The sequence below is a fragment of the Palaemon carinicauda genome, chromosome 18 (genome assembly GCF_036898095.1).
Source record: "Palaemon carinicauda isolate YSFRI2023 chromosome 18, ASM3689809v2, whole genome shotgun sequence".
Lineage (NCBI taxonomy): Eukaryota > Metazoa > Arthropoda > Malacostraca > Decapoda > Palaemonidae > Palaemon > Palaemon carinicauda.
The window spans coordinates 7,870,773-7,881,690 of NC_090742.1; positions in this window are offsets into that span (position 1 = coordinate 7,870,773).

A 10,918-nucleotide genomic window follows, 5' to 3' on the forward strand; every position below is an offset into this window, starting at 1 on the left:
TCAGCTCTCTCCATCCCTCGGGTTGAGGGGAGAGGGAGTAACCATACTCAGGTGAGAGAGAGAGGTGTGTGCATGTATATATATCTGATTAGTTAGCAATATTTCTTGATGGGTCGCCTACACTAATTTTAATAATAATAATAATAATAATAATAATAATAAAAAGTAAAATTTTCCACCTTTTAATTTTCCTGGAACCTCTTATCTCGCAAGCCTAAGGTAACTAAAACATTCCCTATGTAATATGAATGACCTTAAGTTACGCAATACACCCCTACTGCGTCAATAATCCAAGCGTAGATACGCTACTGTAAAATTTTCATTCATCACAACCTCTATGAAACAGTTTTCTGGTTCTATGCAAATGATATTGGGTGATATTTTATAATGGGATTTCTTTCCCTTAAGTATATAGTATTGCTTCCATATAAAATTGATATTAAGAACCGACGGACTATATCAAATCTACATGAGCTACGAATTGTTTGAGAGAGAGAGAGAGAGAGAGAGAGAGAGAGAGAGAGAGAGAGAGGATTGCCTTATCTCCTCTATACAATAAAGAGCATGTGTCTAGCTATATATATATATATATATATATATATATATATATATATATATATGTGTGTGTGTGTGTGTGTGTGCGCATAAACACACACATACACACACACACACATATATATATATATATATATATATATATATACATATATATATGTACACTCACACGTAATATATATATATATATATATATATATATATATATATATATATATATATATATATCTATTATATATATATGTATGTGTATATATATACACACACATATATATATACACACACAAACAGATATATATACATAGTTCTTTCCGGTCACGCTCAGCTCTCCCCATCCCTCAGGTAAGAAGAGAGAGAGAGGGCATAGTCATACCCTGTTGAGAGAGGTGTGCGTTTATATACATCTAAAGCCAGCATTTTTGACTAGCACAAAAGATTAACGGAAACTCTTCCCTATTCTTCTAGAGACAGTTTCTGGCATATTCTTAATTGAACCATTTTCTGGCACATCCTTAATCGAGAAAACCAGTTTTTAACCCTTTATCCGTCATTCTCTCGTTTCCCTTTTCTCTTGCTTTAGTAAACGAATGCGAGATGTTCTCTGCTCTCCCTAGCAATTCTCCCTTCATTGCTATTGGATGAGATGAAGGATTATGGCCAAAAGGGGAGATCTGTGGTCGGCAATAGTGGGCTGGAATTGTAAACCTCTTGCTTGTCTTTTGTATGAATCGTTTCAGTTTCGTTTATGGGAGGAAATGAGGGGAAAATAAATTGTTTTTTTTTTTTAATGTTTTAGAGTGAAGAGATAAATATATTAACGAAATTTGAACAATAATAGAATGAAGTTGAAAGTGTTACTTAAATGTTAAATAAGCAAAAACTTTACTGTAGATTGGTCTGGGAAGAAATTACTATTTTTTTTATTTTTCTTTGAAGTGATTAAGAGTAAAGAGATAGATATATTAACGAAATGTGAACAATTAGATATGAAAATGAAAGTGTTTCCTTAATGTTACTTAAGTAAAAACTTAATTGTGAATCGGTCTGGGAAGAAATTATTAAGTAAAAACATTATTGTGAATTGTTCTGGGAAGAAAGTATTACTATTCTTATTTCCAATAAGTAAAAAAGATTAGGAGGAAAATGAACTGTTCTTTGTTTATCTTTTAGAGAAAAAAAATTAATATATTAACAAAATGTGAACAATTAAAGTACAGAGAAAAAAACAACAAGTACGAAAATGAAAGTGTTTCCTTAATGTTACTTAAGCGAAAACTTAATTGTGAATTGGTTTGGGAAGAAATTATTATTTTTCATATTTATCTATAGGAATCAAATTAGAGGAAATGCATTGTTCTTTTTTAATGTTTTAGAGTAAAGCGATGGATATATTAACGAAATGTGAACAGTTAAAGAACGAAGAGGAAGGTGTTTCCTCAAGGTTAATCAATCAAAAACATCATTGTTAATTGGTTTGGATAGAGACTATTACTTTTACCTTACCCAAGCACTATTATAAAGAATATCTTTTACCTTACCCAAAAACCATTAAATTGCATAATGAGGAATATCGTTTACCTTACCTAAGCACCCTTTATTATTATTATTATTATTATTATTATTATTATTATTATTATTATTATTATTTGCTAAGCTACAACCCTAGTTGGAAAAGCAAGATGCTATAAGTCCAGGAGCTCCAACAGGGAAAATAGCCCAGTGAGGAAAGGAAACAAGGAAAAATAAAATATTTTAAGAACGGTAACAACATTAAAATAAATTTTTCCTATATAACTATAAAAACTTTAACAAAACAAGAATTTCTCGGAAACTATTCTAGGTTAAACTGAATAAAATATATATTATTGCAGTTAATAGTCTATAAAAAAAATCCCTAATTTCAGTACAAGTATTAAAGCAAGGATCATTTGTACTAGCTTACCCTCATATAGACATTTCAATTATCTGATAAAATCAGCTAACAAATTTATATTTCAAATTCTACTTCATAAGAATATATACAAGCTTCCAAAATCAGCTATCCAATTTATAGCTAAAAAGGAATTCAATAATAGTACTGATAAGCTTTCTAAAAGCCTTCTTCTCTATGATACTATAAATAGAGCTTTCTAAAGTCATAAATCCATATATAGCTATGAACATATCAACTGGACAAGTGACATCTCCTTTAAGATCTATATTTATATCATGTCTTTCCACCTATGTTTACAATCCCTCGGGGCAAACAAACTCTGTTTTATAAGTTTTGTCTTTTGGAGAAGAAGCCATAAACACATCCGAAAAGAAACGATGAGATGTGGGTCTTCGTTTTACCCTCTAAGGGGGAATTATTTAGATAAGTAGATCGTTCTGATAAAGATGTGAGAAGTAATCTCTCGTATATTATTATTATTATTATTATTATTATTATTATTATTATTATTGTTGTTGTTGTTGTTGTTGTTGTTGTTGTTGTTGTTGTTGTTGTTGTTGTTGTTGTTGTTGTTGTTGTTACTATATCATTATTATTATTATTATTATTATTATTATTATTACTATATCATTATTATTATTATTATTATAATTATAATTATTATTATTATTATTATAATTATTATTATTATTATTATTATTATTATTATTATTATTATTACTACTACTACTACTACTACTACTACTACTACTACTACTACTACTAGCTAACCTACAACCCTAGTTTGAAAAGCGGGATGTTATATTATAATTATTATTATTATTACTATTACTACTAATATTATTATTACTAGCTAAGGAAAATTAAGAGGAAAGAAATGAGGGGAAAAAGTTGGAGGAAAAAGTAAGAGGAAAGGTAGGAGAGGAAAAGTAAGAGGGGAAAGTGAGAAGAAAAAGTAAGATGAAAGAACTGAGAGGAAAGAAGTGAGAGGAAAATGTAAGAAGAAAGACGTGAGAGGAAAAAGTATGAGGAACAAGTGAGAGGAAAAAGTATTAGGAAAGAACCGAGAGGAAAGAGGTGAGAGGAAAAAGTAAGAGGGAAGAAATGAGAGGAAAGAAGTGAGATGAAAAATTAAGAGGGAAGAAGTGAGAGGAAATAATAAGAGGAAAGAAGTGAGAGGAAAAAGTGAGAGGAAAAAATAAGAGGAAAAAAGTGAGAGGAAGAAGTGAAGTGAAAAAAAAGTGGCAGGAAAAAAGTAAGAGAGAAGTGCGAGGAAAATGTTAAAGGAAAGAAGTGAGAGGAAAAAGTAAGAGAAAAGTAGTGAGAGGAGAAAGTAAGAGGAAAGAAGTGAGAGGAAAAAGTAAGAGGAAAGAAATGAGAGGAAAAGTAAGAGGAAAAAGTAAGAGAAAGAAGTGAGAAGAAAGAGTAAGAAGAAAGAATTGAGAGGAAAAGTAAGAGGGAAAACTAAAAGGAAAGGAGTAAGAGGAAACAGTAAGAGGATAAACTAAGAGGAAACAAGTAAGAGGAAACAGTAAGAAGAAAAGCTAAGAGGAAAGAAGTGACGGGAAAAAGTAAAAGGAAAAAGTAAGAGGAAAATATTGAGAAGAGTATCCTTCATTTACACTGCGCAGTTTCACCATCGTAAGCCAAGGTCTCCCTCTATCTAAAACTAAGATTGGGTCATGAAGATATCGCAGAAAAAAAAAATAAAATAAGGTTCTGGGCACGATATAAACAGGCAAAAACAGGGGTATGTGTTCTTGACATTTTTCCAACGTGAAACGTAAATAGAGTTTTAATATACCCTTTGAAAATTCACTTTCAAACGCTCTGAAATAAATCCTTACTCTTTCCAAAAGAGAGCTAAGTTTTCAGGACAATCTCTTGGCATTTTTATTCCTGCTAGGAATACTTTATTGCTAGTTGATTTTCAATTATTATATAATTTTTCTATTAGAGAAATTAAATAACATATTTTTCTTATGGATAAACATGGGTATGGATCAAAGGAAACGAAACAAATATTGGGGAAATATAAATAATTATTCCCTTAAGATATTTTTTTCATTTACTTTTTGGACTGATTAGTAATGGGTGTAGAAAATTAAAACATTATTCTCTCGAGATATTTTTCCATTTTACTTTTGGGACTGATTGGAGATGGATATAAAAGATTAAAATATCATTCTCCAAAGATATATTTTATTTACTTTTTTGGAATGGTGAAAAATGGATATAAAAGACTAAAACATTATTCTCTCAAGATATTTTTCCATTTACTTTTTAGACTGATTGAAGATGGATATAAAAGATTAAAATACCCCTTATACAGGCTTATAGGGAGGGGTATGCCCATCGTCACATCCCCTATACGTCGCGGGACCTCGAGACCTTTCCAACGAGCCCAAGCACACCTCTTAACTCCTTGTGGTTGATGAGAAACTTTTACTTTAAAGAAGTCTATGGTTTATGGGATATCGTTTCATCTGTTAATATAGGACCTTACGGCAAGACCCCTAGGAAAGGAGAAGAGATTGGGTTTTTTTCGGGGTGGGTGCCCTTGCTAGGCTCCTCAATCCAACTATTACATATCTCTCTCTCTCTCTCTCTCTCTCCTCCTCTCTCTCCTCTCTCTCTCTCTCTCTCCTCTCTCTCTCTCTCTCTCTCTCTCAAATATATATATATATATATATATATATATATATATATATATATATATATATATATATATATATATTTCCTGTCACGCTGAGTGGCATTGCTAAACGTATAACTATCCAGTAGTCTCCCCGTTAAGAGATGTTCTTGGGCTCGTTGGAAAGGTCTCGAGGTCCCGCGACGTATAGGAGATGTGGCGATGGGCATACCATATAAGGGGTAGGGTCGTGAGAACAGTAAATTACGGGGTATGAGTATTTCAGCAATCATAGGGAGTTAAGAAATGTTCTTGGGCTTGTTGGAAAGGTCCTGACGTCCTGAGTATGGCGGTGGGGAAGATCAGTGGACTACGTCAAGGTATAAGGGGCATGCATACATCAGGAACTACGAGGAGTTGAGAGGTGTTCTTAGGCTCGTTAGAAAGGTCTTAAGGTCCTGAGTATGGCGGTGGGAGAGATGAGTGCACTTCACCAAGGTATAAGGGATAGGACACGAAAATAAAGGGTATGGGTATATCAGGGACCTACAAGGACTTAAGAGGTGTTCTTTTTGCTCGCTGAAAGGTCTTGGGGTCCCGAGCATGGGGAAGATCAGTGCATTACGTCAAGGTATAAGAGATAGGACGTGAAAATAAGGGGTATGCGTATATCAGGAACTACGATGGGTTAAGAGGTACTCTTGGGCTCGTTGGGAAGTTCTTGAGTTCCTGAATATGGGTGGTGGGAGAGATATGTGCACTTCACCAAGATATAAGGGATAGGATGCAAAAATAATGGATATGCGTATCTCAGGGACCACAGATAATTAAAGGGTGTTCTTGGGCTCCTTGGAAAGGTCTAAAAAGGCTCCTTGTATAATGCACCCGACCCAAATCGTAGCACCCATTTTGGGCAGTGACCTCTAAACAGCATTTTGGGTGACATAAGAACATAAAAACTAAGAAGAATATTTCTTGTCATTTTAATTCCTTTCTGATCCCTGCTTTAATAACCATTAGAGGGAAAACACATCTTCCTTTCCCTTTCTTTGTCTAAGCAAATACATAGGAAAGAGACCAGCAAACAACGCAAACGGAAACTAACCGATTTCTACAAATTGAATGAGAGAGGAAATAGGTTAGTAAATTTTGGGACATTTTGCAGACTATTCTTATTATGTTTTCCTTGTGCTGATAAAAAATTTTCTTTCAATATCTTATAAAAACGAAATTTGCATCGGAAGTTTGGAAAAATATTCTGGTGAATAGCTTAGGGAGCGTTTGCTTGAAAATAAAGCTTTTAAGGTACGGGGAGAGAGAGAGAGAGAGAGAGAGAGAGGAGAGAGAGAGAGAGAGAGAGAGAGAGAGAGAGGAGAGAGAGAGAATGTAATAGCAGTAGAAGAACATAATAACTAAGGCAGAGAGAGAGAGAGAGAGAGAGAGAGAGAGAGAGAGAGAGAACTAGGTCGGAGAGAGAGAGAGGGGGGGGGTGTTTCACCAAGATAAAAATATGTATATGTGAAAGAAATAAACTTAATTCAATCGTCCAGGTTAAAGAATGTCCTTGTGTTTTGTGTAATTTCTTTTCATACTTTCGTAACCTATATATATATATATATATATATATATATATATATATATATATATATATATATATATATATATATATATATATATATTTATATTATATATATTATATATATATATATATATATATATATATTACCTTCCATTTTCTTCTTCCCCTTTCTATTTCTATTTAAGTAAATAAAAGAAAAGGCAGATGTCTTCCAACCCTCTCTAACAATTCACCTTCCAAAGCAATTGGATTAAAGCTTACCGTACTTTTCTGGCAAAAAAAGGGGAACGCCATAGTTGGTAAGAGTTGCAAGGAATACCATAGGATATCTATTGTTCATTTCTTATTTTCTCTCAAATTTCGAGGACGAAGAGGAAATTCTATTTCCTTAAACTTCAGATTGTAATGGAAGAACATTCAAAGTGGGAACTATACCAAAGTGTAATGCCATAAGATAACTATTGCTAATTTTTAATTTTCTTAAATTTCGAGGATGAATAAGAAATTCTATTTCCTTAAATCTGCGATTGAAATAAGAGAATATTCATTCAGTTCTATTCCATTTCTTTAAACTCAGACTGAAATGGAAGAAAATTGAAGCTAAGAACTATACCAAATTCCAAAGCCAAATTATTCACAGACAGTTGAAAATTAGAATTGGATTACCACTAAGGGTCTTATAACCATTGTTCTTTTTTGAATAATAATTTGGGATAAAACTATAAGTTTTATTCATGAATTAGATTCCAGAATCAGAAAAAAACATCATTGTGAATATCAATAGGAATTGCAGGGCATTCCAAATGAAAATAAATTTTATTGTTGACTGAAATCTAATGTCATAATTGATGTAGAGAAACATTTATAATTGTAGGTCAAAATTTATTATTAGCTAATCCTAGTTGGAAAAGCAAGATGCTACGAGCTCAAGGGCTCCAACAGGGAAAATTAGCCCAGTGAGGAAAGGAAATAAGGAAATAAATTAACGATATAAGGAGTAATGAACAATTAAAAAAAAAATATCTTAAACACTTTAACAACATTAAACCAGATCTTTTATATATAATCATTAATTGTATTACAAAAGATGTTGACCCACATACATGCTATTTGTTTAAAAATGTAAAACAGCATCCACATTCTAAAAAAAAATTATGAAGCATAGATCCTCAGAAAATAATGTTCGTTTAGCATGGCCTCTTGAGAATAAGAATTTTCTTATAGTTTTCCGAAAAGTAGCTTTAAAAAACTTGAGTTTTCTTACAGTCTTCCGAGAAGTAGCTCTCCTTTTAACCTTATTACAGCCCATCTATCCTTCCATTCAAGATTTAATCTCTTTTAGGGACATAAACGTAATTAACCGCAAGGAACGTAACAATGGAAAAGTTAAGAGGCCATTCCTTCCACGAGAATTCATCGAATGAACGCCGGGCGTTTTAAAATGCTAAAATCAATACAAGGGAGATAAATATCTTTGAGCAAGGCAAGGAAAAATCAGGAAAAGCGGGAATTTGTAAAAAATATCTTCGTTTTCTCCTAGAAGTAAAAAGATTAGAGAAGTCAGGGAATTTCTAAATAAAATCTTCTTTTTCTCGTAAAATAAAAAGATTATAGAAGTCAGGGAAAAATATAATCAGTAAGTTATTTATATCTGCCCTAACCCTCTGAAGAAGGCAGTAGAACTTCTACACTTAAAAAAATGTACTATTCTCAGCAGTATTTCAGTAAAATGCTAAAATCAATATTGAACAAGGGAGATAAATATCCTTGGAACAAGGGAAGGAAAAAGCAGGAAAAGCGGGAATTTGTAAAATCACATCTTTTTCTCCTAGAAGTAAAAAGATTAATAAATGTCCTTAGAACAAGGTAAGGAAAAATCAGGAAAAGCGGGAATTTGAAAAAAAAAAATCTTCACTTTCTCCTAGAAGTAAAAAGATTACATAAGTCAGGGAATTTGTAAAAATATCTTCTTCTCCTAGAAGTAAAAAGATTATAGAAGTCAGGGAATTTGTAAAAATATTTTCTTTTTCCCCCAGATGTAAAAAGATTATAGAAGTCAGGAAATTTGTAAAAATATTTTCTTTTTCCCCCAGATGTAAAAAGATTATAGAAGTCAGGGAATTTGTAAAAATATTTTCTTTTTCCCCCAGATATAAAAAGATTATAGAAGTCAGGGAATTTGTAAAAATATTTTCTTTTTCCCCCCAGATGTAAAAAGATTATAGAAGTCAGGAAATTTGTAAAAATATCTTCTTCTCCTAGAAGTAAAAAGATTATAGAAGTCAGGGAATTTGTACAAATATCTTCTTCTCCTAGAAGTAAAAAGATTATAGAAGTCAGGGAATTTGTAAAAATATTTTCTTTTTCCCCCCAGATATAAAAAGATTATAGAAGTCAGGGAATTTGTAAAATATTTTCTTTTTCCCCCAGATGTAAAAAGATTATAGAAGTCAGGAAATTTGTAAAAATATCTTCTTCTCCTAGAAGTAAAAAGATTATAGAAGTCAGGGAATTTGTAAAAATATTTTCTTTTTCTCCTACAAGTAAAAAGATTATAGAAGTCAGGGAATTTGTACAAATATCTTCTTTTTCGCCCAAAAGTAAAAAGATTATAAGTCAGGGAATTGGTAAAAATATCTTCGCTTTCTCCTAGAAGTAAAAAGATTATAGTAGTCAGGGAATTTGTAAAAATGTCTTCTTTTTCTCTAGAAATAAAAAGATTATAGAAGTCAGGAAAAAACATAATCAGTAAGTTATGTATATCTAGGCCTTACCCCGTGAAGAAGGCAGTAGAACTTCGTGTACACTGTTGACATTTATTTTAAAAATATACTGTTCTTAGCAGTATTTCAGTAAAATACAGGCGACAGTAATTTTAGCTTACTTTGTTATTATCTTTTATGGTTTGGTGATCATAATATCACTCCTTTACGTTAATATATCCGATTTTAAAACGGTGAAAATCCTGGAATAAATTTTTCCAGGCATTTACCGTTTTTTTAATGCAAATTTTAAGTCTATAAGTAAGAAAGATAATAAAAGTCAGAAAAATTACTAATCTTTAAAAGGATGGAAAGGATAAATGAATTAGTTCGTATAATAATGTGTTTTTAAAATGTGTTTATACGAATTTCTTGAAACCTATTCCAAGAATTCCCATGAGTTCATTCTTACATTCCTAAATGAAAATGACCAAAATTTAATCGATTCCATTTTTATCTGGGGTTTCATATACTTATATATATATATATATATATATATATATATATATATATATATATATATATATATATATGTATATATATATATATATATATATATATATATATGTGTATATATGTATATACATATATATTTATATTTATATAGCATTAACCCATATATATACGCACACACACACACACACACACACACACACACATATATATATATATATATATATATATATATATATATATATATATATATTGATATATATATATATGTATGTATATATATATATGTATGTATATATATAAATATATATATATATATATATATATATGTATATATATATATATATATATATATATATATATATATATACATATATATATTGGAGTAGCTGTATAAATCATCTTAAAAAATACCCTTTTTTCATTGGCAGTTTTAGTTGATGGAATAATCCCTGTAATTGCTATTTTTGATTAATAATTTGATCATCTTATTTGATAGAGATAAAGGGATAGGGTAATCAAAGATGATGGAACACTGAGTGGTCTTAATTTGAACCGATTTAAAATACGTTTGTTCTAAATGCAAATGAAGAGTATTAGCGGATATTAAGGAATGTAATAATCATTTTCAATCTTTATTTGAAAGATAAATAAAACGAAGGATTTATTTATCGTGCAAAATGAGTTAAAAAGATTTGAAAAAAAAAAAAACAATGTACTTTTCCATTAGGAAAATAAAATCTATTTTTATAAACAATATTCAACAACCTGTGGGATTTATTTGTTACGCAAAATTAGTTATAAGTATTTAAAAACGATGTATTTTCCCATCATGAAAAAATCGTTCTATTTTCTAAATAATATTCAATAACCTGTATTGAACAATATCATAACTATGTTTGTTAGTTTGTCTTCTATTTTCGAGTAAAAAATTGTTAGTATTTTTCATTACCTTTTTTTCATGAATTACATAAAATAAAAGTTCTGATAAGAGTAAAAAT